This window comes from Aedes aegypti, chromosome 3 (genome assembly GCF_002204515.2).
Source record: "Aedes aegypti strain LVP_AGWG chromosome 3, AaegL5.0 Primary Assembly, whole genome shotgun sequence".
Taxonomy (NCBI): domain Eukaryota; kingdom Metazoa; phylum Arthropoda; class Insecta; order Diptera; family Culicidae; genus Aedes; species Aedes aegypti.
In genome coordinates, this window is record NC_035109.1 from 247812110 (window position 1) to 247834826 (window position 22717).

Genomic DNA, 22717 nt, shown 5'->3' on the forward strand with positions numbered 1-22717 from the left:
ATGCAAATAAAATATGCTCACACTTTAGATTTGAATAAAAAAACGCTACCAAATCAACATCCAATCATTAATCTTCTACCTCAATTCTGAATTCGTACTATCACCTTCAGCATAAGAAATTTGCCTAACCGCAAGAAACATAGTCAAACAGGCAAATTGCTCTAGTTCGATTTGGCCAACATACTTCAGCAATAGCGTGCCATTTATCTATTTTTATTGTGCCATATCGAAACTGGCACGATCGACGACCTACGGGTTCAACCAAAGATCCGCCGCACCGTACGGGGTCCAAAATGTATGCAATGTGCGCCAATGCCCCATGCTTCCAACGCGCAATCTTGCCAATAAATAGCCAACACATGCCCACGTCTCTTTCTTCGGCCAGACTAACGGACTCTTGCGGGGTCCATAAAACAGACAAAACGAAACAATCGACTAACAGTCGTCGTAGGTATAGTAGGGCGGTCCAAATTATAAAAGCAATGATCCAATAAAAATCCAATCTTCCATAGTTTCTAAACAATTTTCATGATGAAATACAGTTCGCTGAAATTACCAGCATTTACAGTGATTATTTGAAGGAAGTGAATATTGACGATATAGTTTTTCAAGGGAACAATAATTATTCAATCTGAATAATAGGATAAAAGATATTGAGTAAATTGTTTCCAATTTTCTGCTTCGTTTGAAATTATAGTGAAGCAAATTCTTGCATAAATTTCAGACAAAATCAACTTTGGAACTACTGATGTGAATCACCATTTAGAAAAATATTTGTATATACCATCATCGCCATTGGGCCAACTTTTAATTCTACCCTGAAATTTACGGCACCATTATCGGATAGATTTCCAAAAGAATGAAAAAAAAAACATTTCTTATACCAATTTAAAGGTTTAGTTTAAAGTTTAGACAATATAAGGATACGGGTGACTTTTTTCCACTATTTAACCGCCCTAACGCACATACACACCCTGGCGGCCAGAGATAATAGCAATTGGATTGTAATCAAGAAAGCCCCTAGTAGCATGAACCAGATTGAACGGTTTACTGACTTCCAAGAGACAGGCCATTTCTGTGGTACCGCTACAGTGTAAATGTGAAGCAATCAAGGAACTGCTGTTTTCCCAATTTTCGGTTCGTGAGGAATGCTATGGTGGAGCACAAACAAACAAAACCACTGCCAATCGTGATAGTTAACTGAAGATAGTTCGTCTCGACACATGGTAGTTTCTTGCCATGTGCGAAGCGTACTTGTTAGAAATTTCGAATCATGGCGATAAGAAAAGCTTTGCTGTTCGTAACGCCAGCTCGGGAGCCATGTGAATTGATGTGTGAATTTTGCTTCGAATAGTAATAGCTTTTCTCTCGGAAAACAACCAGTGGAGGAGACTTGTTGGACATGGCAGTTTTGTTTTTGCTTGCAGATGATAGGTTTATTCGTAAACAACTAAACGTTTTCACTTTGTGAGTGTGTTTCTGTAACAATAAATACTCTCATCAGCTACCCGTGTTCAGCTCGGCACGTTGCATATCTACACCGCCGGAGACAACACCGGGCAGGTCAGTTGTGGCTGAAGTCCGATGAAAATTGACGATGACCTGCGGTAGGGCTAATCGCTTCACTGACTGTTACAACTGAGCCACGACGGTTTTCTCACGTGGAACATCATGTCGATGGCATATGGCATTCACTTGGATTTCTTCTGCAGGTAAGGCTGTACAGAAAATAGAGATACAGCAGAAAAAAGAGGGAAGAAAAGTCAGAGTATAGTCGAAGTGAGAGTACCTTTTGCTTTTCATGGTCAAATGAAAGCATGATGGAAAAAGGTTGCCCTAGCCATGATATACTTCACAGTGGGGATAGGTATTAACGAGCGCTAATCTAATTATACCACCACGGAACGATTGGACACATTACTATTGCATTGAATATGGATACCATGCATACAGTCGATGACAATAAATAGTAATCAAACGTTGTTTTTCTAAACCGCATACCTTTGTCAAAAGTCATCCACCTCAGCTTCTTGTGTTGCTATCAAGCCAAAATTTGATCTGAGCTTGTATTTGGCCACAATATGTAACGTGTTGAAGTTTTTTTTATTTTAAAGTTTCAGACAATTGGGCTGAGAAACCCCCTCATGCCGAAGTGAATCATGGTAGTGCCCAAGCAGTTTTTTACTCTATCTTGAAATAATCTGAAATTTAGCGAACAGTAAATTTATCAATATACCGATATGCAAAAACCGGAAAAAATCCTTAAAAAATGTTTTAAAATCGTTTATATAAATATATATATATATATAAAATATTTTTTTCTAAAATTTTAAAATAAGCTCATATAATTAAAAGCTTATATAATTATAATTAAAAAGTTTTACACGAGTGGGGCCTTCCTTAGTTGAGTGATTAAGAGTCCGCTGCTACAAATCAAAGCCATACTGAAGTTGTCTAGGTTCGAATTCTGGTCGGTCCAAGATCTTTTCGTAATGCGAATTCCCTAGATTTCCCTTGCCAAAGAGTATCATCGTACCTGCCACACGATATACAAATGCGAAAATGGCGACTTTGGCAAAGAAAGTTCTCCGTTAATAACTGTGGAAGTGCTCAGAAGAACACTACGCTGAGAAGCAGGCTCTGTTCCAGTGAGGAAAGAAAAGAAAAAGAAAAATATTTACAACAAACATCCTTAAAATAGTATAATGATGGAAAGGCGTGTTGTTACGTGAAACAGAAGAAATCATGACAATTTTAATTTTAAATGCCATCAACACACATTCAAACATATAACCTTAAAAAAGGAAATATATTTGAACAAACAGACTAGACTTTTACCGGAAAAGCAATGTAAGTCACGTGTACCCTCAATATGTTATGTCACGTAGATGCTAAGAGTTGCCCTACTTTTCTCCATAACATTGATATCTACGTTATATTTAAATAATTTTAATTTATATGAAGCACGACATTGAAAATTTTCTGAAATGGCCTCAAAGTCCCATTTTTTATGTGCACCTCTTTGTCAATGAGAACCGTTAAACTAGGCCTCGTGTGTAGAAAAAAACTGTAGCACCTTCTTATCGCAAAACAATTACCTGGGTCAAGCCAGCAGCAGTATATGCAGTACAACGTGACACAATTCCAAAGTCTTCGCCGAGCTCCGTAGGTATATATTTTCTTTCCTGCAGCCGACAGTTCGCAGTGTCATCAAATTCAGCCCCGGCGCCGACAGAACTTCGTCACACCCAATGACATATGCGCTTAACAGACGGTGACTACAACTAGCAATTAAACAGATGAGAAGCACTCCGACGCGAAACGTGACTTGTGTCGATGACCGTCAATGGCCTACGCAGCAACCGTGGTTAATCCTTCTGATTCGACTTCACATTTGGCAACTTGGCCTGGTAATCCATGATTAATTGTCAAAATCACTTACAAGAACGGAAACATGTTTCAGCAGCAGGTTGGTGGCTTTTTTGTATTTACTGTCGCGATGCACTATGAAGTTTTACACTGATCTTCTTACTCGCTTTTCCGGTGCAGGAATCTTTACACGATGCTATGATAAAAAAGATAACGGTCGATATTTTTAATCCAGTTTGTTTATCAAGTTACAGTAACCTCTGGACGGATTGAAAAAATCGTTTGACGAAATACAATAACCTTATGTTTCAAAATCAAAAATCATTCCTGAACGTTTAATTTTATAAAAATTCACCAAATGTAATTGTTTATTTACAGACTCAAGCTCTTTAAGGCATTGCGGAGCAGATTTTGAATTATTTAAGTACATGAGTGCACATTATATATCAATGCGTATAATGCCAACGAGCCCTTTCAATTGATTTTATTATGTTAAGCTTTAAGTTTTCCTTTGGAAAACGGTAATATTTAATGCAGATGTATGACTTGGGTACTTCACTCTTGTTTATGGGGATAAAACATTTTGAATTCATCATAAGTGGAGTATTCTAAGAACAGAAATTGAGGGTAGTTTTAATCTCATGCAGGCTCAGAATTCATACATTTTATATAAATAGAAGGCGTTTTGTATAAAGTGTATGGATTAAGATTCATTTTTTCACTGTTAACAATTGCAGGGATGCAAACGTCTGTCCTAATAATTCAGATGAAAACACTTGAAAACGTATACCTAACTTGTACTTGATTGTTTTTAATTGCAATTGTGTTTCTGTTCCAAAGAACTATAGTTTGTAATGTGACCTAGTTGGATGAAGTGGTGGTCTAGCATTCATGGAGCCTTGGATTTGAATTCACTAATACGGGAAAAAATTGCTGCGGAATATCAAGCCAAGGTGAATAAGCTATGAATAAAAGCCCTAGTATACCTTAAATAATGTCTCATATATATTCTACAAACACCAAACTGATAAGGGATGGTTCAAATATTCCGTACTGCAAAATTTGCCAATTTAAGACCCCCTTCCTCCACCAGTAACAACTTTTGCATGGAAAATTTATTTTTTTTTGTATGAACCATAACACTACGGAAGACTCCCTCCATCCATCTGTTGCGTTACGTAATATTTTAACGACTCCTAATCGTCTAATATTGCAATACCTCAATAATACATGATGAATTAAAAGTAGTTCAATATCTAAAGCATTGCTTGCAGGCTTTTGAATATCTCATTGAGGCATTTTTGGTTGTTTTAAACAATACTTTCCATACCATAAAACTATCAAATAGATATGTTGAAAAAAACCTGGACTGCTGAATAATACCTTATTGAAGTATAATACTAAAACTTGGTATGTATAGGTATATACGAGTTATTTGTTCCTCCTCAGAAAGCCACAAATTTGTTCACTATAATTGTGGATCGAACATAAACTGGCCTCTTCTTCTTTCTGGCGTTACGTCCTCACTAGGACAGGGTTCATGGATTAAAGGTCGAAAGACAAAAGGTCGAAAATGATTTGCTTGATGGGAAATTTTCCCTATTTTGAAATAAGGTATTCGACCTTTTGTCCCTTCTTTTTTGTTCTTCGACCTTTTATTCTTTCGACCTTTTTTCATGGATTCATGGGACAGAGCCTGCTACTTAGTTATTCTTATGAGCGCAATGTCATAAAATACACTTATTAGATGTCATTGGCTACACAAATCCCTATAAACTGGAATAATATAGATATCTACATCTAAGCTTGTTAGTACAGCGTTATGCGTACGCTCTCGGTTGGGAATTAATAATTAGTAGAACAACTGTAGGCACAAGATTGTTAATGCAAACATGAAGAATCAGACTTCATAAGCAGATGCTAGAAATATTAAACAGTTTTGTTATACATAATTTCAGATTTTATGCACTGTTTCTAATGACTTTCTATAGCGCAACTACAGCAACTACAGTGAAACCATTACTCGATATCAACTGGTCGGTTGGCCTTGAAGTTAGGTAAAAAACTCCCTCAATTTTGACTTTTCCGATGCTGTTTTAAATGACACGGACACCGCCTTCAGACATTTATCAGCACAGACTGTAACTCAATTTTCGACAACAGACAAGTATGCTCCATTGGCTCAGCCGAAAAACATTTCTGACGACAAATTTTAATGGCTGCACCTGGAATCAAACCCACACCACTGTACACTAGGTACAAAGCAGCACAACCACATGACACGATACGTTTAACAGCCTGACGACACTAGCCGCACGGCCACGAGGCCCACACAGTTTGATACAGATGTTTCATCAAATATATAAGTTGTGTTTTTACCACAAGTAATGCAAATATTTTATTATTTAAAATGGTTAGAGTACGTTTTCCTGAAGCTATAAGGATAAGGGCGTAAGAATTTTTGTATTTTGTGAATTCTACTGTTACAAGTACATTATTAAGTTATGAAGTTATGGTTGACGGGGTCTAATTGCTACTGCTTCTGCTTCATAATCAGAAGGTCATGGTTTCAATCCACCACTTATACTCTGAGGGTGTCTGTTAGTCCCAAGCAGTCAGCTGGTTGGTTCCTGACTAAATGCAGCTCATCTGGCGATACTGGAGTAGCAACCACATGTGACCAATCAAGCTCAAGCTCGAGCTCTACTTTTATAAGCACAGTGTTATGTTATGGATGTAACATGACAATAGTTAGAAAAGAAATGTTCTTATGATTCTTAGCTTTTCATTAAGAACAACTTCAAAGATTTGGAGTTATCTCTGGAATAACAAATAAATCTCGTTGTCAATAGAGTTTTCTGCGTTAAAATCAACTAACCTTCTTTGTCTTCCTTTGCTTTTCATTAATATATTTCACCTATCGCCTACAGGTATACCACCCGCCTGCAACATGTATGCAAGTTGTGTCACCGTCTATAACGTAGCGTAACAAAAATGACATTTTTGCGTGTCTCAAGAATCAAATTCTGTGTCTTTAGTAGATTTGGGGTCGCTGAATCTGATGCCATTCTCAGAAATGTTCCAGCACGTCACAATTATTAGCTACAGGTCGCCAAATTTGCATAAAACATTGGTTTCATTGATGTTTACATACAATTTAAACAATGTTTTATCAAAAAATATTTGGATGTAATCTTCTAAGCATGCGAAATAGGACTTAAACTTTCATTTCAGATAAAATTTGATCGAAATTGCATGATTAAATTGAGGTTCAATCAATTTTTTCAACATGCTTCCAGTCTTCTAATCTAATCTAATCTAATCTAATCTAATCTAAGCGCTTGCACAGCCAATATTGAAAAGCATCCTGGAAATACCTAAATTTATTCAGGTATTTTCCTTTCAGCATTAATATTTGCAGAATATCAACGATATGATACAAATATTAAAATGGCCAGGCCCATTGTGCAACATGCTTCCAGGCTTACAAAATTCTTCGTTTCTCTTATATGGCAAAATACTATACTTTTCTAAACCAACAAAAAATATTTTTTGAGAATCGGAAATTTTATGAACATTGATGATAAGTATTGTTATACACATGAAGTTTGAGTTCTGAGGCAAATTAAGCAAATAAATTGCCATACTAGCTGGAAAACTTGCATGCAAGTTGGCTGAAATAGTCAAATTTAGCATTTTCAACAGCCAATATCTCAAAAACTAGACGTGCTATGATATTTCTGTAAATGGCAATGGATTCAGCAACCATTTATAAAGTAAATAGTGGTATTTTGGTGCTTGAGACAAAATCGTGTTCCGCAGTGTAAGTAGATACGAATTTCATCCAGAATGAAAAAAGTTTTTTCAAGTACGACTCTGGTCGATTTTCAAAATTTGATTTATTTTTTATCAATCTGATGGTACAATAAAAATCTTGATACCATTTTAATCACAATAATCATCATGATCACTTCTCTAGAAGTAGTCATATTCGGTGGTATCAATAAAGTGTAGTAATGTTGAGTTTACTACATTATCAGTAGTAAACGCTACATGTGGAACATGTTTGTGTCATTTTCCTTTCTAAACTTTTCGAACATACTACAAACAACGCGTTGCTATGAATAAAGGCAGCATTTACTACAAAGCTACTGGTAGTTAGCTTCAGAGGTTGCTACACATGCTTTGAGATTGCGAAGTTGAATGGAATAATTTACTTTTGAGTATAAATCATGGGAAATCGATATGTGTTTTGATTTTTTGGAAGCTATTTTGAGTTTTGCTTAGGAATTCTGATGTTACGAAAACATTCGCCTTGCCAATTCTGACATTCCGGTAATATTACCGGCCGTACCAATTTGTAATATTCGTGTAAATTCTCGCATTACGATAATTATGTTATTTTCTAAGAATTTTGCGATGGCGGTGGGAATTCAGATATTTATAAAGTAATTTAAATTTTACGAGTAAATTCTGACATCTCAGATTCTCAAATTTCCTTTGGAATTCCGGAATTCCTGTAGGAATTTTGGGATTCCGATAGGGATGTCGGATTTTTAATGATAATTCTGGAATTTTAAAAGCCATTTATGGAATATTGCGGAAATATTAGAAATCTAGTTAGACCAATAGAATTCTGGTGGGAATGGGATTCCGGTTATTAGTCTCTTAGAATTCTGTGGGTATCTTTGAAACAGTTTTTCTGTAAGAATCTATGAGATTTCGGTGGGATTCCAGAGAATTATTGTGTGAATGTTTTTTTTGGAGTTACTGTAAAAACCTTTAAGATTTCGTTGATCTCCAGTTCCGTTGGAATTTCAAAGCAAAACTTTAAAATGAAGCTTTTGAATGTTAAAAAATATTTTCTAGATTCCAATGGGAATTTTTGCGAAATCGATAATAATTTTAATAATATCAAAGGGAACCCTGGTGTTTCAGGGACGATTCTCATGGAATTCTAACGACTACCATCGGAGTCACTACAATTCCCATTCAAATCTATACATTCTATATTCTAGAATTTCCGGTATTCAGCATGCTGTTAAGAAAACACACGGGGAGCATGAGAATTCTACCGCAATTTCACCAGAATCTCAGTACTGGTGCTAGGAAGCTGTAATCTCAAGATCTCTTCATAGATTTTAAGCTAAAATTCAAAAATTCGCCAAACAGTGGCGTTGGCGAAGACCGAAAACCACCCAGAAAATACTTTGATGCGCCATGATCATAAAATCATACACCTAAAGAGAATACCAGACTAATCGCAAACTTACACTACAAATCTTGTCAAATTACAGCACCTTCATGAATTTGTGCAAATTGTCGCTTAGATTCCATGCATTTCCTTATTATGCATGATTGAATTAATTTTAAGCGTCACTCTGAATAGATTTTTCTTAACGTGCAGCATCCACCACTGCTACCCGTATGAAGTAAAAGCTGGACCTTGTTCTTGAGTAGATGCTACATGTAGTAAAGTTCAACGCTTTTTTTTCATCCACTCAATATATCTATCTAGCTATCTTCTTCTATATAAATAAAAATGGAATGGTGTTTGTATGTCACGAAATGGTTGACGAACGGGTCAACGAAATTGAATGATTCTTTCTCCGTTTTGTTCGTCAAGGGTTTCGACGTGTTTGTGTGTATAAAAATCCTTAGAAATTCATCGGAAAAGTTGGAAAAACGGAACTGTCATTTTGTATGGGATGATCCATACCGTTTTTCAACAGCCTACTTGAGCAATTCTCGCTGAAACCAGGCCGCCATCGGCACCCATCGTTAGAATTCCAATTTTATGTCTCTGATCGCTAGCTTTCGATAAAACTTAAGGGTGGTCCTTTTTGTTTTCTCAAATTGGTGGACCCCTCGTACGCCAGCTAGCTAAACAGTTTGCAAAAAAGCCCATTTTTTGATAAATCTTGGGTATTTCTTCACGTGATATGTCTCATATTTCCCTTGGAACACATACCAAACTTAATGGCATCGTATAGAGAAAGGATATAGCTTTCATTTGAAGTTAAAAAAAATCCGGCGGCCATTTTGAATTTGGTCGCCATCTTGAATTTTGTTAGAAAAATCGTTTTTTACCATTAGCGCACCGCTCGTTTTGAATTCTGAGATCACCATCAGAAAGCTGAGGAAAAATTGCGTAAGATAGGCTACAGAAACTAGGTGTGCAATGGTATTTACCCTATGAAATGAACGATTTTTAAAACATGTTCCACGATTTTGACGTATATGGCGAGTGCAATCAATGCAAACATCATTTTTTGTACAACAAAGATACAAGTTTTCAATAGTTGGTGTATTTTTCGAGTCAGATGAAGAATAGGAGTATTATTTAGAGTGATAAAATCTGGCGGCCATCTTGGATTTTGACGCCATCTTGATTTTGACTAGTAGAATGAATTTTTCACCTTGATAGCACTCAGCATGTCGAATTTAGAGGTTACCAATAAAAACAAGGTTACGTATACTATTCTTCTTATTATTCTTCATTTTCCTGACGTTACGTCCCTAGTGGAACCGAGCCTGATACTCAGCTTTATTAGTTATAAATACAGGTTATTAAATAGGAATTTTCTTTTATAATACGATTTTTAATAACAGAATATTTCTTCGACATATCTTTGAATTCAGTTATCTATATAAATAAAAATGGAGTGGTGTTTGTATGTCACGAAATGGCTTGAGAACGGTCCAACGGATTACCGCAAGATTTTCACTGTTGCACTTCTCAAGAGATGCGACGTGTTCGTGCGAAGAAAAAAATTGGGAAAGTCGACGGGTTTATCGGGAAAACGGGAGAAGACTAAGGTGTTATTTGTATGGGGAATTTCTTGACGTTTTCCAACAGCCTACTTGATGGCAAAACGAAGTTTGCCGGGACCACTAGTTATGAATAAATAAATTTATTGAATAAAAACCGTCCAAAAACATTGATTGAAATAAACAATATTTTTTTTACCATATGCTTTTTTTGTCATCGAATGAAGTTTATAAATTGTGCGTTGGGACATTAGTAAGTTTTGTGGTAATATCTGTAGTTTTAACGTAAAACATTTCCAAAAGTGCATTAATTTAGAATGGAAATCTTAAATTTTTAAGCAAAAAAAATTCTTGATTTTCTGAATCATAAAGTATTGTTTTTACTAACACCCAACATGCATGTGAAAAATAGCGAAATTGAAAGGTGAGAAGCAGGCTTTGTTCTAATGTGGACGTAATTCCGAAACTCAGGTGAATCATTTTGAGTTTGGAAAATCTGGTGGCCATCTTGGATTTCGACGCCATCTTATTTTTTAGCAGTAGAATGATTTTTTACCATCTCAGCGCTCTTCATGTTTAATTAATTAAAGATCTCCGTTAAAAAAAAAACAAACAGATTCTTTATTTCTTATCTTATTTTAGCTGTTCAACAGATTGTTCATTTCTATCAATGGTTTTAGACCAAATAAATGAAAGAATTAATGCTATTTTTCAACTCGCAGATATGCAGAACAATCATTCAGGTGGCAAATAAGCGTTAAAAAATTCTACTTGTTAATTTATTTTTGAAGCTTAGGGGCTGGCTCTATTCCAGTAGGGACGTAACGTCAGGAAAAAGAAGAACAAGAAGAATAGTAAGTGTAACGGTGGCATTAAAATTCAACATGTTGAGTGTTATCAAGGTGAAAACTCATTCTACTACTTAAAACCAAGATGGCGTCAAAATCCAAGATGGCCGCCAGATTTTTTCACTCAAAATAATACTCCTATTCTTCATCTGACTCGAAAAATACACCAACTATTGAAAACTTGTATCTTTGTTGTACCAAAAATGATGTTTGCATTGATTGCACTCGCCATATACGTCAAAATCGTGGAACATGTTTTAGAAAATCGTTCATTTCATAGGGTAAATACCATTGCACACCTAGTTTCTGTAGCCTATCTTACGCAATTTTTCCTCAGCTTTCTGATGGTGATCTCAGAATTCAAAACGAGCGGTGCGCTAATGGTGAAAAAACGATTTTTCTAACAAAATTCAAGATGGCGGCCAAATTCAAAATGGCCGCCGGATTTTTTTTAACTTCAAATGAAAGCTATATCCTTTCTCTATACGATGCCATTAAGTTTGGTATGTGTTCCAAGGGAAATATGAGACATATCACGTGAAAAAATACCCAAGATTTATCAAAAAATGGGCTTTTTTGCAAACTGTTTAGCTAGCTGGCGTACGAGGGGTCCACCAATTTGAGAAAACAAAAAGGACCACCCTTAAGTTTTATCGAAAGCTAGCGATCAGAGACATAAAATTGGAATTCTAACGATGGGTGCCGATGGCGGCCTGGTTTCAGCGAGAATTGCTCACTTGATGGCTAGACGAAGTTTGCCGGGACCACTAGTATTAAATAAAAATATAGGCCATTTTCAATAGTTATTCGCGGTTCTCTATCAAAAAATAAAAATTAGTGCAGATATGACCTATTCTCTCGAATATGTATTATTTTTGAAGGAGAATCGCGAATCACTATTGAAAATGGCCTATTTTATTATTTAAATAATCAGTTTTTTTGCATTGTACTTGATATAATTAAAAAAATGGCTACTTTTAGAGAAGTGATCATGATGATCATTATGGTTTAGATTGATTTCTAGTTTATTATTGTATCATTAGAACCAGTGTTTGGATTTTGATCCGAATAAGCCGATCGTTTCATATTGAGTAGTGATTGATCCTTCGGTAGTGTCGCTTACCCCTGCGGGGGTGGGCAGAAGAAGCAGGATCAATCGTGTTACGCGCCTTTGTTTGGGTAAGCTTTGTCTTGAAGAGACAAGCATCCCTGATTTTAGTGTTTTATTTCTGTTGTACTAATAATAAGTCCTCTTTCAGAAGTGGTCAGGTAAATTCAAAATCAATACATATTATTATTTCCATTACCAAAAATGTTCTAAATTGTCGAATTGAGCTGATCCTTATCTTCACCCTACCCTACTACCCAGACAACCAGAAATCGCATGAAAGTTTACGTTATAACTCGTTTAATCATACTAATTACATCAAACCCGCAAAACACTGTGGATTAACTCGTCAAATTGATGAGTTTCCTCGCATAAAACACTTTTTTCCTAGTTCTTTTGTACATTTTGTTTCGTCCCGTACACTCGTACAAAATAAGTCGAATCAATCCGTAGCAGCTGTCAAATCAACATTTGTTATCATAAGTTAAGTCGCATAAGATCACAGGTTAGTTCGGCGGAATATTTATACACTCGCATTGTATGTTATTATTCATCACATAATATATGCACGCATATCGCCTCCACTTTTGTACGTAGAAGGCCGTTTCGCGACATCTTATAAGTGAAATTTTGCACATACAAAGCCTCCAGGAGGTTTCATAATGCGTACATTTTGGTTGTCTGGATAACACAATCTCCCTATCTCGTGACGTCTATTAAGATAGATAGATTAAGATATCTTCTTAAGGAGACGTTGAACTAACATTCCTTCCCTTTTCCTAGCGATTGTGAGGACGTGGCCAGGCGTACAATGTGATGCTTGTTTTGTGTATTTCTATTATGTAGAAAAAGACGTTCATCTCAAACGTTTTTTCGTGACACTACATATAGATTTCTCAAAACCAATAGATTTGAGCATTGTACAGCCTCCCACGATTTGTACAGTCGTTAATGCTATGCAATGCTAGCAAACCGATCGTACCATATTCAGAGAGTGTAGCAGTTCGTGAGCCATAACAGTTCGTGGCACATAGCAATCGGAGAGCCATATGGATGTAAACATTCACTCTCTCGTTTGGAATGTGGCGCGAGAGAGTTCAAGAGTAGAAACTATCACAGACTTCAATGGTATCGAGCCATTCGGGTGAATTATATTTTTCATAACATTAGACATAACTTTCATATTTTCTGGTGATGCAACCTTTAACAACCTAATTATAATCTATTTGGCCATCAAACATCCCTTTGGTTGTATGAGCTGGATCCTATTCTTAACACTTTTGATCCAATTTGGCAGTGGGTTTTTTTTTAAAGCTGCTGAGCGTATTTGGCCACAATATGCGTCATTTTAAAATGTGTCTTGTTGCAAAGTTTCAGACAATTCGGCTGAGAAAACCCCCCATGCCAAAGCGAATCATTGAAGTGCCCAAGTACAGGGTGTCTACTCGTTTACCGAAATAAAATTCCCTGATATTTCCAGGTTTTTCCAGGTTTCACTAAAAAAAAATCCAGGTTCAAGAAATACTCTAAAAACAAACTAACAACTCTTAAAACAAACTAATGACAAATTTTGAAGTGTTTTCTATTTAATAGCTATTTATACGCTTTTAAACATTATTTAAAGCATGCTGAAGCTATTCCAATATCCAATATCACCATATGAAGGTACTAACAATACCAAAGCTTAAGTTTTATTCAAATGAATTGTATTTTCCAATGATGATGTCTTTTATTTTGTTTATAAGAGCTATGTGAACAGAACGGAACTTTCAAGTACATCAGTATGCTTCTTCTTGAAAGTATTTTTAGTACATATTATTTACCATTTATTTCCATTGGTCGTTTAAATAACTAAGACAGCTTCATGGGCGCAAAAGTAAAACTTTATTTGGATTTGTGGCAATAAATACTAAGGTAACCGATTTATTAGCAAATAATCATACAGTTCTGCCCTGCAAAAAAATCCAAATTCTTTAAAATATCTCAATTGAATCAATTGTTAGTGATTATCTGCTACATATTTAAGTAAATACATACCCATTTAAAGTTATTTAAATAATCCATAAAACTTTTGGCTCCCGGGTCCATTTCCGCGGATAATAGCAACACGGATTATCAAGCCCCTGGGTAATTGCATTTGACCATATAACAATTTTATTTAATAGATGATGAACTTTTGCATTTCATTCGAAAAATCAAAGTTAATCATGATTGTTACGAAATTTTAAATTTGAAGTTGTTTAAATTCCAGATTATTTTTCTAAAAACATTTTTTCTGAAATCAAAGGCCTGGTGGTGACTGAGTTTCTTGGAAATAGGAAAATAAAAAAACCTCTCTCCAGAAAAAAGAGACTAAAAAGTAACCAAACAGATTTTATTTTGTTTATTTTTTCGAAGTAGGGAAAAAACCCGTTTGAGTTGAGCTGTCAACTAATGCTCTCTCTCAAATAGGCACAAAACCTACCCTTCTTTTCGTATCAACAGATTACAATTCCCAATGATACATATATAAAACTTAACTCAACTTTTTCTTATCTACATATTAAACACCTTACATTTGGACAAACTGATGCTTCAAAACAGGACGGGAAAGATGAAAATCGAAAACATTACAATATTGGTTGAACAGACGGCACATGCTAATCACAGGTTCATGATAACCATAATTGGTCCGATTTGTGGGTAATCGGAAAAAGAGATGAGACCGAAGAGTTCGAATATGAATATCAAAATTCAATTTTTCTAAAAGATTTGAACAATCAATTCTACATTGAATCAAATCCGATACAAAAAGAAGTTTGCAAACGTCTCGACGTGTGGATAGCAGGTTCAAATATATTAATTGACATCTGTCAATGTAGCTAGGAAGATGCAAAGGATCTCTCCAATGCAAATTCCGTAGCGCAAACCGCAAAAATTTGCGTTGAATGGATTCAATGCGTTGAATGCTATTCTGGTAGAAAGGAGCCCACACAATTGCTGCATACTCTAAAACGGAGCGTACTAAAGAGCAGTAAAGCGATTTGAGGCAGTGAATATCAGAGAAGTGTTTGGTAACGCGGAATATAAAACCTAGACTCTTAGATGCCTTCGAAACAATATATGAAATATGATCATTAAATGTCAATTTATAATCTACCATAACTCCTAAATCTTTTATCGACTTCACGCGGTTCTGATACTGAAAAGAGACAAAACAGTAATCAAAAAACGAAATCTCACAGGAACCAGTATGAAATAGTCTGTCTGCATTTCTCTGAGAATCTTTTTAAAACTTTTTTTTTGTCGTGACATTATGACGACATATCAGCAAATCTGGTATATGTAAGTAAAGGACAAACTTTCATTGATGTTTTACGACGACATTATGAGTGAGATAGACTGATATCTTTATTTGAGATTTTCACTCTCCAAGAATTTTCGTAAGGAATTCTTCCAAAAAATTTGTTTTGGATATTTCGAAATAAAACCAGGATTTTCTCCAAAAAATATCACAAAAAATACCTTCCATTAAAAATTCCTTCATATATTATTTCAGATATTTTTTGAAAAAAGCCCTTAGTCCTCTAGGATTTTATCTGATGATTCTCCACTCAGTTTTTCTAGAACATCCTCCAAGACTACCGTTTAAAACATGTTGTAATATTCAACCAGAGACTTGTCCAGATGTCCCCAAGGAATCACTCCAGAGATTGCTTCTAAGATTTCTTAAGAAATTTCATTAATTACATAAATTCCATTCCATAAACTCGATAAACATTACAGAATCCTTGAGGGCCGGATCGTTGGATAACGAAAACATATAGTTGTTTTTGATTAATTCAGTAGACTGAACTGCCAATTTCAACCCAAAACATCCAATATACAATCGAACAACCAGTTTAAGAAATTCCTCCATTAATTCTAAGAAATTTCTCAAGGATGTTTTCAAAACTGTTTTTTAAGCATTCTTCCAGGAGTTTCTTCAAAGGTAATTTAGCAGAAAGCTGAAAAATTGCTGAGAAAAACTCGTGACGTATTCCTAAAGTATGTTTTAGGTTACCTTCTGTTACAGTCACTTATGTAATTTCTTAGGTCACCTTTGATTTTCAGGAATACTCACTCTTGAAGAATCTCTTAGAAGGTTTCCAAGATTATTGCTAAGATAATTGAGAAAAAAAAAGAAAAAAACATAAGATCTCGCAGAATATTGTGAAGGAACTCCTGGAAAAAGAGGACGAAATTCCTAAAAAAAATGTGTTGGAATAATTATTCCTATAATCAGAGGAATTCATAAAAATATGCTGTAGTGTTAACTGGTGTGGAACCTTAAACGAACTTTTCAATATCCCATGGGGATTTTTTGAGTAATTCATTGAAAAATGTTTGGATGAGCGCTCCAGTAATCCTTGGACGAAATGCTGGAGAAATTCCTATAACAAAATCTAAAGATACTTAATAATAAAACACAGGTCGAATTTAAGGAATTATTTGAAATGTTCTTAATAGATTCACTCGAATAACCTCTCGAGGAACTTTTGGAGCTATTCTTTGGAATAACCGTAGATGAAATGGCGTTGAAATTCTTGTCGGCTTCTCTTGTAAAAGAAATCTGTGGGAAACTTTTGATATCTCTTAGATTAACAACTGTAGAATTCGGTTGAAAAGATAGTGAAAAAATATCTGGATGAAGTCCTCGGATAGTCTTTGTTCAAAGTACTCCCTGAGAAAATTAGTAGAGGTAATAACGTTAAAATGCTCAAGGATTTCTTGAAGCAGGAGTAGAGGAATTTCTTGCAGAATTTCTGATAAAATCTCTGGAGAAACCGCAAGGATAATTCCTGAAGCTGTTCTCGAGAAATATGAGAAGAAATTTTGTATCTCAATTACCTGCAAGCAAGAGAAGAGAGACTATTTTGGTTTAAATAGAGACATCACCTTTTCAAAAATAGACTTTTTAGAGACTTGCATAAAAATGGTAAGTATCTATAAAACCCTGCTACCAGCTCTAGATATGTTCGTCAGTTCTTTACTGAAGAAATATAGAGACATTGAAAACATCAACCATGTGTTGGTAAGCTGATACAATTTCATACTCGAAAGGATCCTCACTCAGGATCAAAACAGCTGATATAGTGTTTTGAGAGCGGCGCAGCCGATTTTTTTTTTTTTTTGAATGAAGAGAGTTTTCTGGCGAATAATGGTAGCTCTGGGTTATGACCCAAAAATCCTTTGTCGCGAACATCATGAATCTCTGCCTCAAAATAATTTCCCTGATAGTGATCGGAATTCCCTGAGAATTCCAGGTTTTTTCCAGGTTGAATAAAATTCCCTGATAATTCCAGGTTTTCCAGGTTTTTTCCAGGTAGTAGACACCCTGAAGTAGCTCTGTACCCTATACATAGCACAGAAAATGGAAAATATTCGCCTCTGTTTATTGATCAGAATGAGAGTGTGTCAGCAAATATTACAAGTGGTGATACTCAGTAATCGGCATTAAACAGTGGGTGGTGAATGTCTGTCTTGTTTTAGTTCATGGCTCGTTATCTTACACGAACGATCAATGTCATGCGTGTTGTATGAATGCAGGCGGATAAATAGAATGAAATTATGGCTCGTTTGTAAATGATCGTTAAATTTTCCAAAACCTGATCAGAAAACGATTTATTTTGAGAAAAAAAAACATCAAAATTTTGGAATCGAAAAAAGTTGTTCTCAAAAATCTCTCTTATAAAAATTTCTCCATCATGAAACTTTGTCCAAAGAATCTGTGAAATGATCACCATATTTTGGCTAGCACTGAACTAAACTAAATTTCAAGTTTTTTATTCAGTTAAACTGACATTAAATAGCTTCTCGAAACACATAAAGGTGTTTATACTTCAGCATCTTTAGATTAGAACTTTTTAGAAACTCTTTTGTTAATAGTATCATGAACATATTTCATCAAACTTTTGCTCTCCATGTGGATATAAGGTGCATGCACATTTGGGATGGGAACGGGCGTGGTCTGGAAATGTGCAGTATCAGCAGTTTCTCGAATTATCAGCCATTTCAGCCCTTTTATCTCTTCCTTCATGTTAACTTATACAGAGTTTCCGAAATTTTCAATAGATTGCTAAGTTTTGCTGAACCTCTTGCCCTACCCCTTGAAGTAGGACCTAACAAATGGTTGTTTCCTTTAATCTGTGAAATGCTTGGTTGGTTGAAACCAAGCGTTACAAGCCTTATATTTATTTAAAGAACTAATTCAAAGAGCGATACATAGGAGGGAAGGGGTTATAAAAGTCGAAATTAAACGGAACATAATTTGTGTACCATTTCTATTTTTAAAGTTTTAGGGATCACTATGGCAATAATTACCGATATTCAATTACTGTACGTAATTGAAAACAATCGGAAATGATTTTCGAGTTTGAAATATAACGTTATTGTAATAGAATTCAATGATTCTGCCAGTAAGGTACCGCGGGGCAAGTGAGAATCCGGGGTAAGTGGGACGTTCCGTCATAGCTCACTTAGGAAAAGTTTTTTATGGGGGAATTCGTCTAGAAAGTTGAAGATTCAATGACAAGGTATGTATTAAGTACAAAAATACTCTTATTTATATTACCATGTCGTTCATGTAACAGTTGTCAATTCAGCGCCATTTTCAACTTGCTTGATAAATTGTGACATGTTTCACGTTTTGCATTCGCTCGCAAAAAATAAATGTGTTATAAATCGAATATCCATCAGTAAGCTACAATTTTAAGTATTATTACAAGCTGCTAACGATAAACCGGTATTTTGTTTTCATTTCATATAAAATGTTTGATAGTCTAACTTACCTTAAAATATGTTCATACCTGGGGTAAGTGGGACCTATCAAAACAAGCACCATAATCAAAACGATTCCTACATGTTTCAAACATTTTCTCAAAGAGTAGCATTGAAACATTCAAACAAATGATTTTTATCAAAAAAGATCAATCTCAACTAACGTAATTGCATAAGAGGAAGAAGAAAAGTGTAATTCTTCTATATATTTTTTTATTTATTTTTAAATTTTTGAAATACGAATTCAAAATTGAACAAAGACTGGGATGAAATTTAAAATGCATCATGAGAACCATTACTTTTTTATTTTAATTGAACTTTATAAGTTATTTCTACCAAATTTAGTAGTTACGGAAAACAATTCCACCCCATTAAGTGGTTTTCGGCCATGCATATAGGTAATAACAGAACATATTACAATTTCGTAAATTATTGAAATTTTATGTGCTACTTTTAATAAATAACTTATAAATGACATATTTTGAACGAGTTTTGTTCCTTTTTACACTTCTATTGAGGATTTTTCAGTTAATATTAAGTGTGACGTGACATACTATTTAACACACGTTTTCTTCCTTAACCGTTACGTATTTTATGATTGATCCCTTATGTACATCAAAAATGTACTAATATATCTATGATTTATCAATCCTATTATTGTAATGGTTGACTTACTGATGTGGATTGACGCATGAAACTGGATGTGTCCCACTTGCCCCGTTTGGCGAGGTAACTGCGTCTAATGGCTCATTCTAAAACTTTCTTCTAAAGTTTTCACAATTTCGAAATTATTCGACCAAATTCATGCACACACCAGCAAATGTGTTGCCAAAATGTGATGGTGTTGTTGGATTTGAGAAATATTGACATTTCAAAATTTTATTGAACAATTTGTTTGAACTATCGTTTTTTTAGTTCCCACTTGCCCCGGGGTACCTTAATACCTTCAAAATGTGCGTAGCTCCAAGTTTCCTCCAACGCGTTGCAACGGGTTTTTCATCGGTCCAGAGATGTAGAATAACTATGCTATCAAACTGTCATTAATAGTTTTGATGATAATGAAGCACCGTGCTTCATGTTGTCAATAGAACACTTCGATTCTAACACTTCTTTATCATACAGGGCTGAATTTTCTTCATTAGATTTACCGTTTAATGATTGACGACCGCTGCCACCTTACACATTCCCTATTCCAGATCAATCATCACATTCTGAACATCTCCCAGCTTCACCACAAAAGAAGCACTTTTTTGTTTTTATCTCGGTTTTCTTCTTCAGTTACTCTTCACGGCAATCTTCCAAGCAAATTAGCTTTAATTGAATGATTAAACGGAAAATGAGTAGCAAAACAAAATCCCGAAAGGTGAGGCAAACAACACTGCAAGCGGCGACGAATGCACGAGTTGAGGAAAATCTCCCCGAGGCGAGGCGGCGACGAACACTTTTTTTTCCTGTAGCGTTCGTTGATTAGACTCGCGCGCGCACTGACTGACGAATCGCGGCAATGCCGATATGCAAGCAAGCGCTCCAATCAGACGCAAAAGATGGCTCGAAGCGTGGTTCTTCGGGCAGAAGCACAACAAACAAAAAAACGCGAGCCGAAGCAACAGGTGCTGCCGACCGGGCTGTTGCTAGCTACGGTGGTGTTCACCTTCGAGCGTACGCCGAAAGACTAAAAGGCCGCTTGTTTGTGCTCGGTTAAAGAGCGATATTACCAACCGACCAACCATCTGGTAGCCTATACCTTACTAGCTAGCCGGCCACAACATGCATGTGGAGAGAACCGGCCGATGCAGAAAACGACGACGTCCGTCGTCTCGGTGGCACAAACCGCGAGAAGTCTTAGAAAATGTGAACGTGTGTGGCGTGCTCAGCATAACGCAGTCTCTGGCGACGAACCCGTTGCAAGTAAGTTTGTGCGAGACAGGAGCCTGCTAAGTTAAAAAACTGAGAGACACTTCTGTGCAGCAACCCCTGCATGTACAGTGGGATTCCGTTTTTGGTGTGCTCCATTTTTGGCAACAAAACAGAAACATTTTTATTACTAATCTCGTAATGAGTATCATAAAGGCGTAACGGCTGTACCCCATTTGGCATAATGCCATTTGGCATGATGGTCCTTTGGCATAACGGCCATTTGGCATAATTTGAAAAATACATTTCCACAAAAAAAATCTCTAATTTGGACTCGATAAATCCAATGTGCCATCTTCGACTCTTGACAATAGAATTGAATCACTTCCGAGTTCCGACCGATGCCTTCCAAGTCACACTTGTAGATGTGAGTACTTGTTCGTATCGCTTCATGAAGGAGTAATATACGGAGTATAAAATTTCAAACATAAACTGTTCTTTTTAGTTTGCAGCGTAACGAATCATAGGCACGCCAAGATCGACGTTTATTACATCGGATTGCCTTGGTATCGTCTTGATTCGATTTGCCCGAACGCTTCGAATCCTGGACACCGGCCTTTATACACAGTTTTTTTTTCGGCTGCTTTTATGCATGAATAATGTAGAAGAAGCTGCAATTATAGAGTTTAGAGAAAAAAAATAATATTTCGTTCAATTATGTCAAATGGCCGTTATGCCAAATGGCTATTATGTCAAATGACCATTATGCCAAATGACTTTATGCCAAATGGGGTAGAGCCAGGCGTAACAGCAACGATCGATTTCTCTTGATCGTTATTATTTTTCGCTTATAACTTGGCAAATATATTTGACTGTCATTCTTTTGTCATTATGAAATTCTCATCGCCTTTCTTCGTATTGCATAAGGCGGCATCCACAAATTACGTAACGCTCTAGGGGGAGGGGGGGAGTAGGCTCAAGCGTTACGGCTCATACAAAAATTTTAAATTTTTCATACAAAAAGCGTTACGGAGGGGGGGGGACGGGGTAAAAAATTTCCAATTTTAGCGTTACGTAATAAATGGACGCCGCCTAATAAAATCCAAGATAATTCACTGCATTGCGCGTGCAAATATGGGCATTTTTCAAACTATCGGTCAGATTTGGGCCGTAAATTTTTCGACATGTATGAAATTTTTACCAGATGTAGAACTCGTGGTTATATGACCAAAAGGAAAATTCAACAAAAAAAAAATAAAAATAAATATAGTGGCTTAGTTTCCCGGAAAACTCTACATGAACTTCAAAAATTCTTCTAAACCACTACCTCAGCAATCTATTAAAAATATAAAAAGAAAAACATTTTCAGGAAGAAAGTCGTCGAAAAAATAGAGGAAGAACTATCGTCTGTAGCATGATAAACTTAAAAAAAAAATTGTTTCATGAATCTATACCCTAATGTTCGTCCATAGACGTAAAAATGGTGTTTTTTACCGTTAAGGCGACAGAACGAAAAAAAAAACCGATGTCCGATGATGAAAATTAAAATTAAGGAAATTATCTCCGGAGTTTATTCCTGACTTAGAAGAGGTACCGAAGAAGTTCACCCTGGAATGACCATTTCACAACAGGTTCCTCTTAGGCCAATGCTGTTCTCAAGCACTTATGAGTGCACTGCAGACATATTGAGTGACGAATGACCTTCGGGTTAACGACCCTCTCAAACAACAACAACAACAGCAGACATATTAATGTACACGTGCCCCAACATATCGTAATTATGTTAAAAAAATGTTCATCAAATCTGAGTACAGTGCTCGACTTCTGAGACCATTCTGCACCTCTGGGTCTATCTATCGAGAAAACTTGATTTGAAGTTTTCGACTAAAAGTCTCGGTAAAAACCACATTAAAATTTCGCAATAGCATTAAAAAATCACAAAATTATATATTCACATTTACATCTGACT

The 22717-nt window shown here is 35.8% G+C and overlaps 1 protein-coding gene across 3 annotated transcripts in view; it reads right to left on the bottom strand.

The window, feature by feature from the left end:
- The window catches only part of LOC5565211, a 299615-nt gene extending 279039 nt beyond the window's left edge, over positions 1-20576 (bottom strand). Inside the window, exons 1-2 of one of the 3 annotated variants that reach the window (XM_021855192.1) lie at positions 20043-20576; positions 3099-3565 (exon numbers count right to left, since the gene is read on the bottom strand). The gene's annotated coding sequence lies outside the window, so the exon portion shown is untranslated. Of the gene's footprint in view, positions 1-3098; positions 3566-19838 lie in introns of all 3 variants that reach the window. The other 2 variants (XM_021855191.1, XM_001649521.2) reach the window with 2 other exon arrangements.
- Between the last annotated feature and the right edge of the window lie 2141 nt (positions 20577-22717).